General features: G+C 42.5%; 1 protein-coding gene and 1 long non-coding RNA gene across 14 annotated transcripts in view; both read left to right on the forward strand.

The window, feature by feature from the left end:
* QTMAN (queuosine-tRNA mannosyltransferase) overlaps window positions 1-19,588 on the forward strand; it is a 286,265-nt gene that overhangs the window by 180,473 nt on the left and 86,204 nt on the right. The window lies entirely within an intron of this gene.
* Window positions 348-3,563, forward strand: LOC142499694 (uncharacterized). Its single transcript, XR_012802712.1, has 2 exons — window positions 348-463; window positions 2,489-3,563. It is a non-coding gene; the product is annotated as an uncharacterized LOC142499694 (long non-coding RNA).

Below are 19,588 nucleotides of genomic sequence, written 5' to 3' on the forward strand. Positions count from 1 at the left end.
AACAGCTGTTTACATACCTTTTAAACTCCAGTGTTTTTTGGTATTAATCTACTAGCCCATGCACATTACACTATAATTCTTCACTCACTCAAGTTGCCTTTAATGACACAGTAATAAAACGGAGAGGGATGAAAGTAATGGAATTGTACAATGTAATGCCTCAATTGTTCTACAGTGTCTTCCTTTCTTTGCCAAAATAAACCACAATTAGGTCCATATGGTGTTTTGAAGATCTTCAACAATGACCTGAAATAAAAATTAATGAATGTCTTACAGTTCACATAAGAGAGGATATATCCGCCCTTTTAAACAAATGTCTTACCTACTGATATGTGATTGTAGATATTTTCATGGAGAACGGAGAGCTCATGTGTATTTGATTATTTGGCGAAGACAATCTTGCTGAAAATCATATGAAATATCAACTACTTTTTTGGAGACTAATATGAAAATATTATTACCGGTAACTCTTTTTTTTCTTAATGTGATGCAGCAGATATGTATAACATATTCCAACCAACACTCAGACTTTTATTTATTTTTTTAAGTTTTTTTTGGTACATATATACTTTCTTGAATATGATACAGCAGCTAGCCTTGATATTGTATAAGACAGGTATAACATATACCAACCAGCCCCATAGGCCCCTATTTAGTTAGCTCCAAAGCGACTTCCATGTGTTGGAGAAAAGATGAACTACATTATTGGTAATGGAAAAAAAATATTGATATCTAATAGAAAAGGTGATAGATTTCACTCTTGACCAGGGCTGCCAACAGTGGGGGAGAGCCGGGACAACTGTCCCGGGCCCGGTTGCTCTGTGGGGTCCGGCTGGCCTGGACAAAGTTGGGCCAGAGCAACTTGGGGGAGTCTTGAAATGTCCCCTTCAGCATATGGGCAGTCCCACCTCTACCTCTAACACATTGGGCTCTCTCCTTCCAGCTGGGCCCCTCTGTTCAAGCCCTCCTTTTCCCCAGACCCATGTTTATTCCCCACCCTCCCCAGGCCCATACCTCTCCCCCACATTCCAGGCCTAGACCTACTCTTCCCCCCCTCTCTGGGCCATACCGACTCCCCCCCCCCCTCCCAGGCGCATACCTACTCCTGCCCCGCTTACAGACCCATACATATTCTACCCCTCCAGGCCCATACATAATCCCCCAGAGGCCCATACCTACTCCCCCCCAAGCCCGCATAGCTCTTTCTCCTCTTCTCCCCTCCCCCATTGCTCTTTCACCTCCCCCCCACACAAAGCTCTTTCGCTTCCCACCCCTCAAAGCTCCTTCTCTTCCCCCCCCCCCCCCACATAGCTCCTTCTCCCCCCTCCCACATGGCTCTTATTTCTCTCCCCAACATAGCTCCTTCTCCCCCCGATATACGCCTCCTCCCCCACATGCTCCTTCCCCATATAGCTCCTTCTTCCCCCCCCCCCCCAAATAGCTCCTACTCCCTCCGTCCTCCCCCTCATACCTCCTTCCCCTATTCAGGCGCATACATTCTCTCCCACTGTGTGGTGGGGAAGGGAGTGCTGATGCTGCTCCAATCATTTGTCCTGGACCCCAAGATTCCCATTGTTGGCCCTTGACCATAATGTTAATTTATTCCAGTGTACTAAACCCCAATACGGTGATGCTCCCTACACCAATATATTAATACCAACAAGAAAAGAAGAAAGCTTTATAGGCAATTTTTATTGGTTCTTGATTCTACATCATTTTAAATAAAGCAACTTAACCATCAGACGAGCAAATACCTGAATCCTTCATAAAATCACCCAGCCCTCCATAAATAGCGAGAACATGAGTATAACGCTATTTACAAGACTAGAAATCAGGAGGTTAAAGTTGCTGAAAAAGTCGCAACAAATCAGTTAAAGTTGTTTTATGTGGCCACTTAAACCCCCCCCCCCCACTATATATATATATATATATATATATATATATATATATATATATATATATATATGTAACATGCACACACATTCTACTTGTTTGCCGTTACTGTAAATTTATATATTAATTTCTTCTGACATCTTGCTATTAACATTTTGTTGTTGCCTTGCCCAACTAATTTCTACGTAGATTATTTTTGTGTGCACAGAAATCTAGCTGTGTCAGTTTATTGGAAAGCTACGTTATCGGTCATCTCGGAATGGTTTCATTTCTGTCTATATTACCTGTTTAGAATAAACTTGAATCAGATATTCGTGTTTTACAAAATGGGCCGTTTCTTAGCTGATTGTTGATATCATGAGCTCATACGGCAGCCGTTTTGTAAATTAGTATAGAAGTAAACATCTGTTGCTGGGATGTAAGAATGACATCACAAAGAATGTATGCAGAATTGTGATTAAAATAACATAGGAGAGGGAGTAAGCATGGCTGTTTTTTTTGTTTTTACACTGTAAATAAATGTAGAATCTTTACAGAGCATGTCAAATATGACCATTCAATCTAAAACTAATAACAACTTTTTTGTAATTTAAAGCTTTTCTTCTCCATGGGACTGAAAATGCTTCACAATTACCAAAGTAAAGGAGAACCCGCAGCACTCATAAGCCACTATAACACCATTGGAAGTCAAACAGAAAGCAGTTTAATGAGGAGAGAATACATCTAATTAAGTAGAATATGCCAACCAGGTATTGTCAGAAGGGAACCACCCAAACATATACTCCCCCAGAGAGGGGTATACCCAGGAGGACTGGGAAAAGGGACAAAGGGAAAACGCAGCACACTGATCTACAAAAAATGTAAACAACACAGTAAAGTGCAAAAAAGTGCTACACAGTGCTAGAAGGCAAAATCACAAAAAAAAGGAAAATAAAGTCCAAAGTGAAGGTTGGCGGCTATGTCTCGGGCATGCAGCCCTTATCGACCGGTTCCCACAAAAACGTGGTACTTCCCTTCAAGAGACAAAAAGAGTCCTGTAGCTACAATGCATCATATGGATACTTAATCTGTCAGAAGGTAATGCAGGAAGGATCCAAAGACTCTAGATGCTAGCTGCTCTGCATCGCATCACCGTAATGTTCACAGTTACAGTATATTGCATGGCACACAGCGCCATAAGTAGAAGTTTACAGGCACAGTCCCTGCCCCCGCGAGATTACGATCTATGATTTTGGTGCACAAGGAGCTGACCCCGGGATTTGAACCGTTCTCTGCTTCAAAATCTGTTTTGTTGTTTTCAGTCGGCACCTTTACTCACTGAGCCACTTCCTGAGCATTGTCATATAGAAGGTTCCCAACAACAAAACACTTTGTGTGTTTTGTGTTTGTGTTTTTTTTTTTTTCCACAAAAGAGCAGCAACACTGAACTAATTGGATTATTTTTTCTTTCAAAGATTTTAATTGTAATGTCTACACGAGAGATGTATAGCGGTGTCTGGCAGATTGATAGAACCTTGTTGCAGTGTAAACTGTCCCATTATACAACATTCCCATCCACCGAGGCATCATTGTATCCGTCATGTTCAAAAACTGAATTTGTATGATTCTTCTTTAACATTACCAATATTCTGATAATAATTACAAGTATGAATACAATTGAATTGTTGATATATTTGGAAGTCATTATTACTTTTAGAAGCAAACATAGTTAACATTGCTGTCGATAGGCAAATAGAATAATTAGAGGCTTCGTTCTAAATGCTTTTCTCTGGCATTGTGGTGTTTTTTATTGCCCAGTCAAACCTCCTCAGTCAATTTCAAAATTGCCTTCTGAATGAACTACACTATGAGCGTGCCAAATAATGTCACTGTTAATACCGCACCTCTTTCATTTCATTGTCCAGTCTGTAAATGAGCAATAAATTGCTTGATAAAATGGTCAACGAGGTCATACTAGTTGTTAAGTGAATTACATTCAAAGAATTAAGATTATTTCACACACTTATCATTGCTGTAACACTTCTAGATTCAATAGATAGTGACCCAGCACTATACTTTTGTGTTTCTGTTCATCAGGGCACATTTTAATGAAAAAAAGTTATCAAATAAACGGACAATTCTTTATCACTTAAACAACTCCTGGACAGAGCCAATCCCAGTTCAGCTGTTTTAACTTCACGTGTTTTAAAAAAAAAAATGTTTTTATTGTTTTAACACAGAACTATCTTCTCTTTTGCTAGAGGAGTATTCTGCACAGCTTTCATATGGATTGGTTTCTGAAGTCAGAGCAACATGTAGTAGCCGTAATTCATTTAATGAATGTCAGATCAACATTAAGTAGTCCTAATTCATTAAAATGGATGTCAAGAGAAGTATTTTAGTAGAGGCCCATGTGTTCTGAATATAGAAAGAATACTCAGCTGGTCACTGTTATCTATTATTAGATAGTGTGTTGCTGGGTGTGTAAATTCACATGCTTTTTAGTGTTTGCGTGCAACTGTAAGTTCCTACTCTTTCAAGAAGTAATGGAAGTGTTCTGATACCTGAAAAATCATTTACTAGAGTAGTATTTTTTGGAATACATTTGTTTTCTCTTTCATGGAGTGTCTGTGTAACATACATTTTACAAACCAGGGTAATGTTTGGACTTGGCGAGTGTAAAATAAATTCTGTTTGTTTGTATGTTCCATTTGCCTGTGTAACAGACGGAATGTTTCTTGTGTTTCTGTCTTCAGACAGTTGGCATACATTTCATCTCAGCAGCTGCTTTCTCTTAAAGTGCAGTAGAGTGTAGGACTGTAGTGACACTAGCATTAATACTTCACATTCTGCTATCATATGCTGCCACAGTGAAATATGGATCTAGGTTACATGTGTTTGTAGACTTTGTACTGCTGAATTATGAAAGCTTACTCCGTTGGAGGATTGTATTGTATTCAGAGATGAAGAACCGAACAACAACTAAATTGCAGCAGGAGACTTGTAGTGATGGGCACAATCTTCGTCTCCCTTGGTCTAATTGCACCTATAACTTTCAAATGTAGCACTGCCAAGTACAACTTGATGTGCTGACTTTGGAAAGTAACTTCTCACAGGCGTCTAAACATTTCTGCCAAAATGTACCTTGTTCTTATTGCTCTGATAAAATATTATTAGATCCAATTTTCTTGATTGGTATAAATTACTGCAAATGGAATATAAATGTGCTATTAATGGTAGAAAATAAAATGTTGGCCTGTTTCGAAAAGTACAAATGTGTAACACAGCCAAGATACCACTGAAGGTTGTTAATAAAATATGAGATTATTAAATCATGCTTAAAAGTAATCGCACAACGAAAATAAAGGCTTCGTTAAGGCTGTTAATCATAGTGACTGACAATAGCACCAATAATAGTAGCAGGATGGCAAAAAAATAAGCCACACAAATGTATAAAACAGGTGTTATCTGAGCGAGTAATATCTGAGAGTGGCTAAAATACTATTCAAGCTCCCCCCTCACCCCCCCCCCCCCCCATCTGATTCATTACATTTGGGAAGTGTGAAAGGGAGGACTTGCATGGCACACAGGTTATAGTGAGATGTGCACCTCTATGGATCACTTTTTCTCCTTTCAATCTGTATAACAACATTTGTTAAGTTTAAGACTACAGCCCCAGTCACTCCGCGCGCGCTGGGGTCGGTGAGCCTGGCGGCGCGTGCACCTTCTCAAGCCGCGGTCTGTGCAGGAGCTGTAGGGGGAAAGACAAGCTTGCGACGTGGGGGGGGGGTGGAAGTGGGCGTGACCATGATGTCACCCGGCTGGTTCACCCTCATTGGCTGAACCACAGGGGGCGTGACCATCTCTGTCACCAGTTCTAAACACAATTTTCTGGTATTTAGAAAATCTGGTCGAGCATCGCGGCGGCAAATTGTGCGCCAAGGTAGCTAGTGGGGCCGGCCCCATTGAGGGGCAGTTCTTGTTCCTGCAGCGCACGCCATAGCACGTGCTGCAGCAGGCACCGGGGACCTAGCTTAAGGTGGTATTACTTTTTGGTATCTAACACTACTTATTATATGTTCTGGATTCTATGTTGCTATAGTTCCACCAGGGTTTGCTCTGTATACATTGTTGCAGTCTGTACATATCCACATACTGGTATGTTTACTTATAGTGAGGCTTATCATCCTTCAGTTAGCTGCAGCTTTACATTTCTCTCTTGGGAGAGGGTATATCACTTTGTCCCCTCCCCTATAACTGGGATTTCTGTGAGGTTTGTTTACCTTAGTAGTGTGTTTAGTTATACTAGGGCTCGCTATAGGCATGTGCCTTATTATTCAAGATATACATAGGAGCCTTTAGTATTACTATACTGTTTATTGCATATACTCGCATTTACAATGTTCACAGGAGACGGTCGACTATATGTTTTTTTAGTGTTTTTATTATTGTCAGTCTGTTTTATCCTTTTCAATTGCTTGTTCAATAAAATATATACTTTTTGTACCCACCTCAGAGTGCCCCATGTTGGAGTTTCTGTAAGCCCTTTCTGTGGGGCTTACAACTTTCTCTTTTTGATAATAGTATCTAACAATCTGTACCAGATGGAAGAATCTGTTTCTTTCATTTGATTCAATTGTGCGCCAATGAAATGGTCAAAGCACACGTTCTCTGCTCCGAAATTGCCTTAGTACATAGACTACATTGTATTTTAGATTACTTCTATAACCCTTAGGCCGCCCATATGACATTCCCTGTACACCAGGAAGACTAGAATGCCAGTGGCCCTTGCGACATATAGAAAACATAATTTTCGAACAACATTTTTTGCTTGTTTTCTAGGGAGAGATCGCATTCACCTCTCCATTGGAGCGGTCGAAACGGAAGTGTAGCCCCCTACAGTTCCGTTTACGTCACTGGAGTGCGGCTCTGGCCTTGTGATCGCTATCCCAAGCAATCAAAGGGTTTGGATCCCAAAGTGCCACCGGTCTTCCAACAGCGAAAGGGTTGATTTTATATTTTGGTATTCATTAATATTAACATAATACATAGTCGAGTGTGTATGCAATATGAAGAACTTGCTAGACATTCACTTCTAAGTAGGTGGTACATTCAAAGGTACAACATACTGATTTTATTAAAGTAACTCCAGTTAAGTCAGATTAACCAATTAGAAGATGGAAAGAGCAGGAACTCATTCTGACAAGGTTTATGTGAGCCAGTCATCTTCCATCACAACTATTATTCGTTGAGTTGTTAGATGGGAGATATTACTCAGGTTTGAACAACTGAAACGCAAAGCTTGATAAGGTGAGGTTTGAATACGGAGACTAGTCCGGTCATTAGCTGAATATGTAGCAGGCTTTTAAATAAAATAGACTGCACATCGCTAATGTTCAGCTTTAGGAAACTAAACACAAAATATTTGCCATTGCAAAATCTGTTTGTGTAGCTCTCTCTGGCATAGCAAGGGATATTAGGGGGATGTGTAAACAATGGTAATTAGTACATTCTCATGTTCTTCTACACATCTGTGGAAGTACAGAAATAGAGCTGATTTGGATGAAAATCTATAATATAAAATGTCTGGTCTGAATTAATGGGATAGCAGTCACACAATAGATATGGCTCCACACAAAAAACATTTTGTCATAGGTAGACCTTGTACTCTGTTATGAACTTATTTTTTAGTATCTTGTAACATTTGTTTAATTAACAAGACCCCAGGCAGCTTTGTATCTCATGCAGGGACAGTTGTGCCCAAATTTGCAAAATGTAAAATGTGCACGCAAGTTTTCTTTTCCTCAGTTCTGCAGTGCAAAACCTCAGATGAAGACTGGGAGATTGGGGGTATTTTCTGGGTATAGCTGTCAATATTTAGTTTCCTAAACGCGTCAGTTTTTTTCAGCTAGAGAAGAGGCGGGAACTCATTTACTCATAATCCCACACAAACGTAAAATGTTTTTATCTTTAACTCTGTGGTGGTGTGTTTAGAGTGTAGTTGACACTTGACAGTTACATAACGAGCAAGAAAATAGTAATGTTACTATGTTAAGAATAATAAATGTTTTTAAGCCCCCCTGGTCCTTCCCAGGACACTCTGTTGACGAAGCCAGTTCTGTGTTGTCCTCACACTCTCGGGTTTGATACCCTGTGAGTGCTATGTATGTGTATATATATATGTGTGTGTGTGTGTGTATGTATGTATTTATATATGTATATATATATATATATATATATATATATATATATATATATATATATAATTCTGTAGAAATGGAACACAGAAATAATGCACCGGGATAGTGCATTACCACTTTTATATATATATATATATATATATATATATATATATATATATATATATACACATAAAAGTGGTAATGCAATATCCCGGTGCATTATTTCTGTGTTCCATTTCTAAAGAATTCTGTAATTTTATTTACCTTGGCTTCCACCTTAATGTCTTCAGACTCCCCAGCCCTCTTCCATCTATTTATCACACATTCCACTATTCCATCCTCTCATACTCTGAGTCATAGTGTGGGGTCTCAGACTAAATCCCATTGGGGCTGCCCGTGTAACAACACTCACATAGATAGTGTTGCTGAATAAATGAGATTACATCTATGATGAAATAATAACATTGATGCCAATAGGCATAATGGTTCAATATTAGATATCACTACATGTGTCTTTTAGCAGTGGAATCATATTTCACCTCTGCTGCCACTTGGATTAACATTGGTAGCACACATAAAAGTAGTATTATGTTAATAGGTCTTACATGGTTAGAAGGTCCTTGCTTTGGTAACCATTACTTTTATCTTCTTCTGATTGCAATATTATAGTTTCCTTTCCTGGCAGTAAAAATTAGGGCTGGGTTTATCCTAGCAAACCATAACCTCCAATAAATTTTGAGGGTACGTCAGTCCTTTCATCCCTCAGGTGGCCTTTACAATGAAGGTTGGCTTTGTTCTGGGAGGAGGTCCAAAATCATCTCCGATTTGTGGGTTTTGGATACAATTCAAAAAGGCTGCGCCGTGGAATATTAGTTGGTCCAGGGTCAGATGAGTTTGTTTAGGCAGGTTTACTAGCTAACCAAAAAAAAAAATGCTACAGTGTTTCTCATTGCTGCTTTAACCCTTTGATTTCCATGTTGCATATTTTAGTGGGTTGTTGGCTCCCCGGTCAGGTTATTCTAAATATAGGTTAATATAAAGGTTGCCTCACTTTCACTGGTAAAAAAATGTTGACTAATTGTAATAATAAGGAAGAGTTGGGGAAGAGGTACACATTGCACATAATCTAATGGGAAGCATCAATTTGTGAACCGCTCTGCCTCCCTTTCTGCGTGTCAAACAATAACAAAGTAATTGTAACATATCCTAAAGGATGGAACAATTTAATTAATCATATAGAAAGAAAACAACCCAAATTCCCTGCCATAAACAACGAGTGAAGCTGTGACATGCAGTTTGCTTGTATTTTATTGCAAGTCCAATATGCAAAGTAGAGCTTCACTTTAGATGCAGTTTGTCGGTGTTGGAGGAAACATTTGTTATAGGTTCCATTGACATTAATGGGTTTAAATGTTATTTTGGATTATGATAGAAATTACCAATATAAAATATATCACTTTCACCTTGGCAGTGAATACACTATCTAGATTTTATATGAACAACTTGTTTTTCTTTCTACACACATAATACATTATATACAAGTCTGATTCTTTTGTAGTGGTGAATATAGGGTTATCACTGAAATATGTACTGGGTATTTTTCCAGCACTTTTGGTACTCGAAGATTTGACTCTTGAATCTAAATACAGATGACGCCTATGAACCAATTTCTTTGGCTGAAATTGATTACGAAGTCTTGTTTAATAGTAAAAGGCAGCCCACTTTCTTTTTTTTTTGTTGCAGAAATGTGCAGTGATCTCATAGTGGGCAATTTATGTGCATGTATATATGTATCCTAGGTTACATATATTTGTTTCATGAATGGTGCTTCTTTAAAAGAGCAATCCGAGTTCCCCCAACCCCCATTTTTGTTTCTTTCTTGCATAGCTTTGAAGCAGGGGGACACCAAAGTTGAGCACCATTCATTTCAGCTCCACGGACCCCTGCTTCCCAAGACACTTACCTCCGAACGGGGTGCTGGTATCTCAGCAAAGTTTAAAGCTCCCGCATCACGCGGACCCAAAGGAAGCTGCACCGGATGACGTTACTGCTTCCTATTGGCTGGCTGGATCGGGAGCTCTGAAAATCGTCATTCCATGAACCTAGCTAGCGAGCCAGAGCGGAGCGGTAAGTATCTTGGGAAGCAGCGGGTCCCTGGAGCTTAAATGAATGGGGTTCAGCTCCGGAGACCCCCCTGCTTCAATCCAATGTTAAAAAAAAAAGAAGAAACAAAAATGGAAAAGAAATAGCCGCTTGGGTTGCCTACTTAAGGTGCTGTTCCACTTTGGCAGTGAAATTATAATGTGTTAAGTTTTGATGATTTTACTTATTATTTTTTTAACGAGGCAAGTAAAAGTTTTCAAAGCAGTTACATACTCTTCATTTTTTTTTCATGTACAGCAGCGACCCTGAGGATGTGGGTTATTGTTTATCTTGTTTCCTCCGCACCAGTGGCAATATGTAATCAGGTTTGTGCATGTTCCCTCACTGTAAGATGGTCAGCTACAGTTGGTAGGAGAATGTTGCATGGAGTACACAGAACATAACACAAGAGATGTGAGAAGCTGCCTCTGTTCACTGTACAAAAGCTTACGCAAATGTTTTCAGAAATTCACTTATTCGCAAAATGTTGGCGCAAAGGTTATTGGAAAGTTGGTATCTAGGCGCTTACTACGTAAGATATTTGCAGTTGGCATATCATGGCAAGGTTTCAGGTCTAACCCTCCTCCTTTTTTTAATTTATAAGATTGAAGCCGGGGAGGGGTCCTTCAGAACAGAACGGCACTATTTGTGCCCTCAATTTGATTGAGCCACCTGTGCTGAAGCAGGGATATCCTGAAAACCTGATCTGTTGGTGGCCCTTTAGGAGTGGCGTTGGTCACTCCAGGTTTAAACAAATGGCGCAGTGAGTTACAATATTGTTCATTTCTGTGCGAAAACATCTGTATATTGCACGTTTTGTCATTCCTAAACTCTATTTTAGAAACCCTCATAATCATAGTGATACTGTAGGTGTTTTCACTTCTCAAGTGCGGTTTAAAATCGCCAACAATTGCTTGGTGACATTAATCACAGCATTCCTTCTCCTAGATTATTTTAACTCGACAATCACAAAATAGCATAATTTGGTATCTGGCAGGAATATTAATGGTTTAGCAATTATCTGCTATTTTGATGCCCTAGTTAGGAGAGGAGAGATGGATGACTGCCCCTAAGAAAAACCTTAATAGATCACTGAAATATCTAACACTAATGGAAACTGGGTGTTTATTTGTATGCCAGATGATCTATATTTTGTGCAGGAAGATATAAAGTTAAAGGTGATTATCGTTTACCCTTCTCAGCACAGGGAATCCTCATTAGATATATACAGATAGGTCATTTAATATAATGCTACTAATGTAGCTACATTTGTTGATTCATGTATTATACCAGGCTCTTGGGTACACCTCCTTCCAACATTACTATTTAGTGTGCTTTCTATTGATTTTGTTTTTTTTTTTTTAACTTGTATTTTTTATTTTTGTGAAAATACAGCATATATACATTTTATTTCCAGTACTGTGACATGCATTATTCATATCTCTTATGTATAACAGCTGAGCGCAAACATTGTCATCAAAACATAGTTATAAGTATTGACATAATCTTAAATAATAAATAATCATAAAGTAAAGTTAGGTGGGGGGGGGGAGGGGAAGAGGGTGGGAGGGGGAGGGAGGACGGGATGCCGCGACTCTGCTCATCGCCTCCGAGACCGATGTCTAGTTTAATTTGTTGCTGCTGGGTGGGCTACTCCATCACCGGAGAACGCATCTAGCTACTATTAAAGCAAAACGGTGGAACTCTCCACCCCAGGGATGTCTGTCTGGGCCAGCCAAGGCGTCCAGACTTTTAGGAAATTTTCGCCAGTGTCATTGACTAAACTTGTCAATTTTTCCATCTGGCATATGAACCAAATTTTGTTCCGAATTTTGGGGATAACAGGAATTTCACTTTGTTTCCATAATGCTGCGATCTCGCACCGCACGGCTGTAGCAAAATGAGCTATTAGTTTAAGAGTTGCCTTTGAGAAGCCCTGTCGTGCTCTTCCCAAAAGGAAGAGCCCGGGGTCAAATGGGATGTCGAGGCCTAAAAGCCTCTGAAGCCAATTGATGATTTTTTTCCATAGTGGACTCAGCCGGGGGCAGGACCACAGCATATGTAACAGATCAGCGGGTTCTCCACACTGTCTAGGACAGAGCGGAGAACTACCGTGTACAAATTTGGATAGTCTAAGCGGGGTGAGGTACCACCTCATTAGGACCTTATATGCGTTCTCCTTTAATGTTGTGCAAATCGAGCTCTTAGCAGCTGTTGTTGCTATTTGTGTCCACTCGTCTAAATCTAGGGTCTCCCCTAAGTCTGTTTCCCATTTTAGCATGTAGCCTAGTTTGTGGGTGACTTTAATTCCAGAACCGATCACTTCTCTATACATCTGCGATGTGAGTCCCTTCGTATTAGTCTCATTCAGACAGAGCTTTTCGAAAGTTGTCAATGGTGGATATGGGGTTGAGTTGTTGTAAAAGGCTCTGATCTGGAGGTATCTATAGAATTCTGATTGTGGGATATTTTTCTCTTCTCTAATTTGTGCAAATGATATGAGTTTGTTGTCCACCACCAGATCTTGTAATCTCATAATATTATTCTGTTTCCAAATTTGAAAGTTAGCGCTAGGCATTCCCGGAGCAAAGTGTGGGTTACCCCATAGGGTTGTCATCAGGGATTTTTTGGACGTAAGTCCGCATCGAAATTTGGTAACATCCCAGATTGCTAATGAGTTGGTCATTGAGGATAGCGGCTGAAGTATAGCGGATTTTCTTGCTATTTTTGGAGTCCATAATAGGTTGCTTAGTTCCAATGGGGAACAGGCTTTGCTTTCCAATGCGACCCATCGCTTCAAATCAGGGTTTGTTTGCCATTGGGAGAGTTGACATAATTGGGCCGCTCGATAGTATGAAATTAAGCAAGGTACTGCTAAGCCCCCTTCTGTTGGGTGTTTCATTAGGATCTGACTATTTATTCTAGGTTTTTTGCCTCCCCAAATAAATGTAAAAATGGCGGATTGTAGATCTCTAATTTCCTTCAAATTTAACGGTACTGGGAGGGTTTGGAATAAGTATAAGATGCGTGGGAGAACATTCATTTTTATGCTATATATTTTTCCTATCCAAGAGATATTGAATTTCGCCCACCTTCTTATATCCTCCTTCAGTGCTTTAATTAATTTGGGATAGTTTGCTTTATAAATTGATTTATATTCACTTGTAATAAATACCCCTAAGTATTTAATTGCCTTAGGTTGCCAGCGAAAGTTGAAGTTTAAAGAGATCAGTTTTTCTTCTGGTTTTGGAATGGTGACGTTCAGGGCTTCTGACTTTGACTGGTTTATTTTAAATCCTGAAATTTTGTTGAACTTATCTAATAGGCTGAAGAGGTTAGGGAGGGAGGTGAGTGGTTTAGACAAGACCATTAGCACATCGTCAGCATAGAGGGCTATTTTGTGGGATTGATTATCTAATTTGAGACCGGAAATATCCGGATTCTCTCTCACATGTGCCGCTAACGGTTCCATGCACATGGCAAAGAGTAAGGGCGAGAGGGGGCAACCCTGTCTCGTGCCACTCTTGATCTTAAATATGTCCGAGGGGTAGCCTTGGTGCATCACTTTGGCTGTCGGACCAGAGTACAGCGCCATAATAGCTGATATTAATTTATTCTCGAAACCAAATGCTCCAAGTGTAGCTTTTAAGTATGCCCAGTCGATCCTATCAAAGGCCTTTTCTGCATCTAGACTTAACACCATAATTTTTACTTTTTGCGATTTGGCTACTTCTAGCAGATCAACGATTCGACGGATATTATCTCCCGCTTGTCTATCTTTAATGAATCCGACTTGATCTGGGTGTATTAGTCTAGGTAGGATCTGACTTAATCTATTGGCAATCAATTTAGCATAGATTTTAATGTCCGTGTTGATAAGCGAGATAGGTCTATAACTTTTACAATCTAATGGGTCTTTGCCAGATTTATGAATTACGGAGATTGACGCTTGGAGCATGTTTTCGGGGAAGGGTTGTCCTGCCAAAACCGCGTTGAACATTTTGAGCAGGTATGGGGCCAAAATTTTGCTGAATTTTTTATAATAGAGGCCCGAGAAGCCATCTGGACCCGGGGCCTTCGAGGTCTTAAGGTTGTCTATAACTAGATCTAGCTCTTCTATGGTAAAGTCGAGACTCAGTCGCCCTCTCTCCTCAACCGTCAGCTTTGGTATTTTTGAACTCGAGAGAAATGACTCACGAGATCGTTCGGTATTTTGGTTATGTACTATTTTATCCCCATTATATAGTTTCTCATAGAATGACTTGAATTCTTCAACAATTACAGATGGATTGCCAGAGATAGAGCCCGAGGATCTTTTAATGGCTTGTATACTATAATTAGGGGGTCTGTCTCTCAGTTTGTTGGCGAGCATAGTATCTGGCTTATTTGCTTTATCGAAAAATTTCCTCTTTGACCAATTCAGGGACATATCAGCCTGGGATGTTAATAGAAGATTTATTTCTATTTTGGCATCTCTTATTGGTTTGAGTAGGTTGGGGTTATTGGATTGTTTATGTTTGTCTTCTAGGGTTTTCAATTTAGGTTGTAGTAAATTTAACTTGTATTCACGTTCTCTCTTTTTTCTAGACGCTATACTAATAAGTGTGCCCCTGAGCGTGGCTTTATGAGCCTCCCATAGGGATAGATAGGAGTCTACTGAACCATCGTTCAGTTGGAAAAATTGCTCTATTTCGTTGGCCACTAATTGAGCGGTGAAAGGGTTCTTTAATAGGGCTTCATTAAGTTTCCAGTTTGCTCTAGGTCTGTCCAGAATTAGCTGGGTGCACCGTAGCTCTATAGGCGCATGATCTGACCATGAAATATCATGGATCCCTGTATGGGAGATCTGCGGGACCAGTCTGCTAGAGATAAAGAAGTAATCGATTCTGCTATAAGTTGAATGCGGGTGGGAGAAGAAGGTATAATCCCTGTCGTGGGGGTGTTGTTCCCGCCATATGTCTAGCAGTTGGTTTTTTGCTAGACCCCTACGTAGGGCCTTTGGGATAGCCTTTGGGTAACGCTGAGTTTGATGTGACCTATCGAGCTTGGGATTTAGAGCTAGGTTAAAGTCTCCTGCTACAATTATGGGACCCTTGGCAGTTGTATGTAGTTTGTTGAAAAAGGTCGTGAAGAATTGTGGCTCTTGGATATTGGGGGCATACAGTGTTGCCAATGTTAGTGGTTGATTATTTAGGGTGCCTATTAGGATTAGGTATCTGCCTTCCTTATCTTTGAGGGTTTTCTCTAGATGGAAAGGGCATTTATTGTGAAAGATGATGGCTACTCCTCGTTTTTTTGTAGTAGACGAGGAGGTATAGAATTGTCGGAAGTGTTTGTCCAGGTATTTTGGAGTGTTCTTAGAGCTAAAGTGTGTTTCCTGGATTAGGATAATGTCCGCCTGCTTTCTTTGATAGTCAGTACAAGCTACCTTTCTCTTGCTTGGGCTATTGAGGCCTTTTACATTGTGAGATAATATAGTCAGCCCCATGGTAAGATGTATTGGAGGGCTAGTGTAAGTGGGATCTGTGTGTTATACAGAGTGGTGGGGTGTGGTACCTGTACATCCAGTGTCTTTGGAGCGAGTGTGTTGCAGAGGTGGTCATTGATTTCGGACAGATGTCGCGGCATTCCGGTGGGGAGGGGAGGGGGAGGAAAGGAGACAAAAAACATTAGTAACATAAACAACAGTGGAGAACCAATAAGGGTCAAAGACTCTTGTGGATCTCTTGCCTTTGGGAGGGCAAATTGCCAGCAATTATCTGCACAGCCTGTGCAGTTGCCCCTGGAGTTTGGGGCATGCTCCTCCCAGAGGACTTTGTGGCTTGTCCTATAATAAGCTAGGACATGCCATGTCGGCTTCATGACGATAGCCAGGGAAGGGAGAAGACTCCCCCTCGACTTTTGTGGATGAAAATACAACTAGCGTGAACTTTGCATAACAACAATTTTTTTTTTTTTTTTTTCCCCATTATTTTTATTTTATTTTTTATATGGGGATAAGGTAACCCAGAGACCAGCCAGGCGGACGCTATGGTGGATGTCTGCATTAAGGGGACAGCTACCTGTCAGGAGAGTAGTTCCTCATAGGGAGGGATTTATACTAGGGGGGTCTCAGCTGTGGGATCAGTGCTCTTACGATGCTAAGAAGGGCATTGATAATGTGGAGATCACTAGTTAGCACCTCTAGCTCACAGTCCCTCCCTTGCTTGTCTTCCCCAGGTATCGCACAATATATATATAATACAGGCGGCAGTGGGGGGGAGGGGGCGAACCATGACTCTCTTTCTATATAGTGGCGGTCATGCCCCGTGTCCCGTCGCCCCCACCCCACCCAACCCCCTCCGATAAACACTGACCCACCCCCCCCATCACATTGGGTGTTCTGTGTCACTATGCCCATGGGTGTGCACATTCCCCCCAGGACTAACGGGAAGTCCTTTGTGATGACGCCTCCATGACGCCGCAGGATCAGCTGTCCACACCGAGGGGTGAGTTGGGCGTGGATATGGGGGGAGAAGCGGCCGCCAGATGCGTCAACCGCATATATCGGGACTCTTTAATGTGCCCCCTGTAGGGAGTGGGGGGCGCCCCCGTCATCTGTGTCTCCCTCTTCTGCAGTGCTGCATGGACCCTTCAAGATGGCTGCTGGCCGCCTCCGAGTGCAGAGCGCTTCCGCGGGGGTAGCAAGATGGCCGCCGTCTCAAACCAAACTTTTGAAGGTCCCAACTTTATGGACAACGTGGATGGACAAACGAGCAGTCCAGTGGTCGTGCCGCTTTAAGGCTCAACTGGTTGTTGCCGGACCTCAGTTAAGGGCCATATCCCGTGACTTGCTGCGTTGGCGAGTCACTCGGTTCCAGCCCGGCTCCGGGGAGGCTGTTTCTGCGACTTGCAGGTGCGTAATTTGTTCCTTGAGGCCCAGCTTCACTAGAAAGCGGTCTTGGTCTTCAGGGGAGCGTAGTATGTGTGCGGCTCCATTCTTTAGGACCTGGAGACCGAAGGGGAATACCCACCGGTACCTGATCCCCTTGTCTCGGAGGAGTCTGGTGACCGGGCCAATGGCTTTGCGCTTAAGCAGGGTAGTCGGTGAGAGGTCCTGGAAAATCAGGAGTTTGATCCCCTCAAACTCCACGGATCCCTTTGCGCGTGCGATTTGGCAGACTGCTTCTTTAATTCTAAAAAAGTGTAGCCTTGCGATGATGTCTCTCGGGGGATCGTTTGGCTGGGGCTTGGACCTGAGGGCCCTGTGACATCTGTCAAGATGGAGATCCGCTTCAGGCCTGTCAGGGAACAGGCTTGTCAGCCATTTTGTGAGGAACTCCTCCGGATCAGCGATCTCCTCAGGGACTCCTCTCACCCTGATGTTGTTGCGCCGATCGCGGTTTTCGGCATCTTCTTGTTTAAGCGCAAGTTCATTTATTTGTGCCTGCAAGTTTGTGGTCACTTTTTCAGTTTTGCGGACCGCTTTGATCGTTGAATCTAGCCGCGTCTCTACTTCGTCGGTTCTGGCGCCAATTCCGGCAATGTCTCTGCGAAGATCAGAGAGTTCAGAGTGTAAGTGAGATTTTAGTTCATCACAGAACTCTCTCATGATCCTGCGTGTCATAGCTTCCGTGGACCGGAGTTCTGATTGTTCCATAGGCGGATCATCCTCAGAATCAGAAGTGACATGCGGTGGTGAGGGTCCCATTCTGTGGGTGCGGGCCGGATCAGTTTTATTAAAGTAGGTAGTGAGAACTGCCTTGGTTTTGCCCGATTTTGTTTTGGCTTGCATCTCTGTATGCTCCTATCGTGATTTAATCCCGTTTTGTGGTGTTCACGCTAGTTTTAGTGCACTTTAAATGCTTCTAGTCTGGCGAGGGGGAAGGAGCTCTTCACTCACGCATCCATTCCCTTAGCCTTCGCGCATGCGCCTTCATTTCTTTATTTTTTAATCGTAGGTAGCCAAGCATTGGGGAGCTCCAACGTCAGGGGAGGTTTTTCTGCACAGTGGCTGTATATATATATATTTTTTTCTTTTTTTTTTTTTATTGTGAAGATTAGGGCTGGGGAGAGAGTGTGTTGGAATACAACTCAGAGCCCTGTTTTTCAGCTTTTCTGTGGTGCATATGCTTGTGTGTTACTCAGGCTGGTTAGTTTTTGTGTTTTGGTGTTTTTTATTTATTTATGTGCCTGGGGGGAGATATACCTTTAAATCCAACCTGCGGCGGCCATCTTGGATTTCGCCGACACGCAGGCTGGAACGCAGAGATCCAGGCAGCTCCGATCCTGCTGTAGCAGCTGTAGCAGCTGTTCTCAGCCCCCCTCCGCACCACAACAGTGCAGGCAGATCGATGGCAGCACAGGGAGGCCGGGGGGAATAGCAGGAAGGCGCGCTGGTCAGATTTTCTGCCGGCCGGGAGAGGTAAGGGCTGCGTGCAGCTACAGAGCCATGGCGGCCATGTTAATTAGCCTCCAGTCGCACCCGAGCCCTCCGCCACCCCCGCAGACCCCACAGGTAGTCTCAGTCCCCAGTAGGGACGGCAGGAGGTGGGGGGGGGGGGAGCGCAGGACCACGGAGCAGGAAGGCGCGCTCTGACGGACCGCTGGCCGGGGGAAGGTATGACCGGTACTCAGCTCTCTCTCCCTCACAGAGCAATGGCAGCCATTTTGGGTGCCATGTCCCGCTGATAGTCTGCTGGCTACTCCCTCACTTCTTCCTCCAGAGCGCGCAGGGGGAGATATGCTCAGGCGGGGGACAGGCTGCAGCACTCGTGAGGAAGGGCGATCAGGCCCCGGGGGACTGAGGCTCAGGTGTGGGTACAGCTCGCAGCACCCGTGAGCCCCCTAGGTGGAATGGCGCCGAGTGACAGGGGTGTGTAGCGCTCGGGAATAGGGAGACAGGCTTGGCAGTTGACAGCTCTGCTACAGCCGAGACCCGTGGGAGGAGGGGTGTCCAGGAAGAGAGATTTTCCTAATTTGGGTTGGCAGGAGTGGGAGGCAGACCAGGTTCCAATTTAATTGTTTAAAGGGGGGTTGGGGGGACAGATCTGCGAGTCAGCTCGCCTGTGTATTCTCCAGGGTCTCAAGAGGAGAGGGCAGAATCCAACTCACGTTTTTTCAGCTCTGTTCTTATACTTTTCTGTTCTGTGATAAAGTCAAATATGTTGTATTTTGCATCTGTGTGTGAGTGCCTGATTTTATGGTTTTATTGAGTGCCTGTTTATCCGTTTGATACTGCAGGGCCTCGTGTCTCTTCGGCCTATAGTAGGTTTACATGCAGCCACACCATCTAGGCCCCATAAGTGGGTAATTTCCCCAAATATAGTCCGATTTGATCAAGTCTCAGTTTGTGGTGATCCCCAGCTCTACTACACTCTAAATCTGTGTCTTTTTTGGTAATTAGAGCGACG

This window comes from Ascaphus truei, chromosome 7 (assembly GCF_040206685.1).
Source record: "Ascaphus truei isolate aAscTru1 chromosome 7, aAscTru1.hap1, whole genome shotgun sequence".
Classification (NCBI taxonomy): domain Eukaryota; kingdom Metazoa; phylum Chordata; class Amphibia; order Anura; family Ascaphidae; genus Ascaphus; species Ascaphus truei.